Genomic DNA, 3,395 nt, shown 5'->3' on the forward strand with positions numbered 1-3,395 from the left:
GTGGTCTTAGATTTTGTGTGGACTATAGGAAGACCAACAATGTTTCCCAGACTGATGCCTATCCTCTTCCCACCATCCACGAGATCCTGGAGTCATTGTCTGGCGCTGTTGTGTTCACTACCCTTGACCTCAATAGTGGCTATTGGCAGGTTGAGATGGACCAGGAAAGCAAGGACAAGACTGCTTTTGTCTGTGCTGAGGGCTTGTTTTCCTTTAAGGTGATGCCTTTTGGATTAAAGAATGCACCTGCCACTTTCCAAAGACTCATGGAGATTGCGTTAGGTGAGCTCAAAGGGAAGATATGTTTCGTCTACCTGGACGATATAATTATCTACTCCCAGAACAGAGAGCAACACTTTCAAGACCTTCAAGCAGTGTTGGACAAGCTAAGAGAAGCTGGTCTGACAGTGAACATGAAGAAGAGCAACTTCTGCCAAACCTCCCTGAAGTTCCTTGGCCATATTGTGTCTTGTGATGGTATTCATGTGGATCCTGAAAAGACCAAGGCTGTACAAGACTTCCCTGTGCCAACCACACTCAAGGCCCTTCAACGGTTCCTTGGGATGGCTGGATGGTACCATCGGTTTGTGTGGAACTTCTCCCAGGTGGCAGAACCCCTCAACGGGTTGAAGCGAAAAGGAGCGAAATTCCGATGGACGGCAGAGTGCCAGAACTCCTTTGAAACCCTGAAACGACACCTCGTCACCCCTCCCATTTTGGGTCATCCCAACTTTGATTTCCCTTTTGTTGTTTACACTGATGCAAGTGATGTTGGACTTGGTGCTGTCCTAGTCCAACAGACTGGACTTGGTACTGAAGAAGTGCTAGCGTTCGCCAGTCGGACATTGAATGGAGCAGAACGGAACTACTCCACAACCGAGCAAGAGTGCCTTGCAGTTGTCTGGGCTTTGGAAAAGTGGAGGTACTACCTGGAGGGAAGACACTTCACTGTGGTCACTGACCATTCCTCCCTTGTGTGGGTGTTCAAGACCAACAAACCAAGCACCAGGCTCATCAGATGGGCTCTACGGTTGCAAGAGTTCACCTTTGCAGTAGAATACAGGAAAGGAAAATACAACACTGTTCCAGATGCCTTATCCAGAGCTCCTGCTTGTGGTAATGGTGGCCCTCATCTTACATGTGCTACTGTCCTGTCTAGCAGTCGAGACTCACCCAAAACTGACTTTCCCATCTCTGATGAGGTCATTTGGAAAGCCCAACAGGATGATCCCGAAGTACAGGCTTTGTACCAGACTATCCTGGAAGATGAAGAAAAGATGGTCAACCCTACCACAAAGCTGACCATCATTGAAGACAAAGTCTACCGAGTTGTACAACTACCTCACAGAACACTCTACCAAATATACATACCTGAAACTCTACGCCTTCAACTGCTTCAACATTTCCATGAAGACCCATTAGCTGGTCATTTGGGCAGGTTCAAAACCTACAAACGTTTGCAAGCATTACTGTACTGGCCACATCTGCGCATGGATGTGAAATCACATATCCGAAAATGTCAGGTTTGTCAAATGTACAAACCAGAAGGTAGAAAACCTGCTGGCAAGTTGCAGCAAACTGTGGTTACCCGACCTTGGGAAATGTTAGGAGTGGATTTGATGGGTCCATTTCCTAGAAGCTCCAATCAGAATGTGTACATGCTTGTTTTTGTTGATTACTATTCCAAGTGGGTTGAGCTCTTTGCCCTGCGTCAGGCCACAGCGAGGACCGTCTCTAACATCCTTACGAGAGAGATCCTGACTCGCTGGGGAGTGCCTGATTACATTCTGTCTGATCGAGGTTCCCAATTTGTCTCTGATCTCTTTGGAGAGACCTGCCAAAGATGGAACCTGAGACAGAAGTTGACCACAGCCTATCACCCACAGACCAACCTCACTGAGAGAGTAAATCGAACCTTGAAGACCATGGTTGCTTCCTATGTAGGGACCCAGCACAAACACTGGGACAAGCACCTTCACGAGTTTCGATTTGCCCTGAATTCTGCTGTGCAAGAGTCCACTGGAGTCACACCTGCAGAGCTGAACCTAAGTCGTCTCCTCCGAGGACCCTTGGATATGGTGCTACAGCCCCAGCAGCTTACTCCAGACGCTGCTTGCTATGACCAGGTAGTCCATCTCCACGACTTGAGAGCTCTTGTCTCAAGGAACATGATCCAGGCTCGACTCAAGCAGAAGAGAAATTATGATAAGAACAGACGAGACCTGCAGTTCCAGCTTCGTGATCGGGTGTGGCTTCGCTCTCATCCTTACTCGAAAGCTGAACAATTCTTCTCGGCCAAGCTCGCTCCTAAATGGCAAGGACCATATAGGATTGTGGAGCAGGTGGGCCCTTTGAACTACCGAGTGGTGAAAGAGGACACAGGTGAAGATATGCGCGTTGTCCATGTCTCACGCCTTAAGGCCTGTTACCCCTCGGCTGAGGAATTGGAGGAGATTGAGCGCCGCAAGGTCCTGGAGATCTTTGAAGAGGAAAGTGATGAGGAGACCTTTCTCGGTTTCCCCGACCAAGATCTGCCTTCCCGGGCAATGGTCGGCTTTTTCCAGGGGAGGGGGTGTGTGACGGCCCTGAATATTTCTGAACCGTCTCAAGGCTTCTCCTTCTAATAGGGCGCTTCCCCTTTAATTCCCCATTAAATAGCCAGCATCAGCTGCGCAAAAGAGAAGTTGTGATTGAGACCTGAAGGAGGATGTGTACTACCTTCAGTTCATGAAGCTTCGCCATGACATTTGTTTTGTGGCCTTACAGTGTGTTTTGTGGCCTTAAAGCGAGTTTACCCAGGATTGGATCCACTCTGTGCGCTGTGGACTACAACTCTCCGTTGGTTTTCGTGGCCTTTCCTCCGCTGGAGGGCTGTTGGCGGATTGTCTGACTGACCGACTGACTACAACTTTTTGTATACGGTATTTCATTTGTTTGGGGTGATGTATACTGTGATTTATGTAGTTGTGAGGACGTATTATTCTTTGGGTAGTCTTTGATACGCTTTATAGTTGGGTTACAAAATAAGTGTTATTTTGAGTGTATGAATATACTGGGTTTATGCTACAGACAAGCGTTGCGGGACTAAGGGCACTTGAGCCACGGAACTTATTTACCGGGCTGGACTCTTTTTATGCCCGAGGTACAGGACATTTCTAAATGAACATAAGTGCATTGATTTGTTATATTGTTGTGTGTGGGTGGGTGTGATCATTTATGTTGTGAATACAACCAAGCAAAAGAATACACTTGTTTGAAGTTCTTTCCAAGGTTTTTAGGGGTTTATGAAAAGTATATTTCCATCTTGACTTTTACATAAGTCCTTTGTATTGGTGTGACTTGACGGACCAGATGGGACTTATTCCCTCCCGAACTAAAAGGAGAAACCCATGCTT

This window comes from Coregonus lavaretus (assembly GCF_964263955.1).
Source record: "Coregonus lavaretus genome assembly, contig: HAP1_SCAFFOLD_968, whole genome shotgun sequence".
NCBI classification, from domain to species: Eukaryota; Metazoa; Chordata; class Actinopteri; order Salmoniformes; family Salmonidae; genus Coregonus; species Coregonus lavaretus.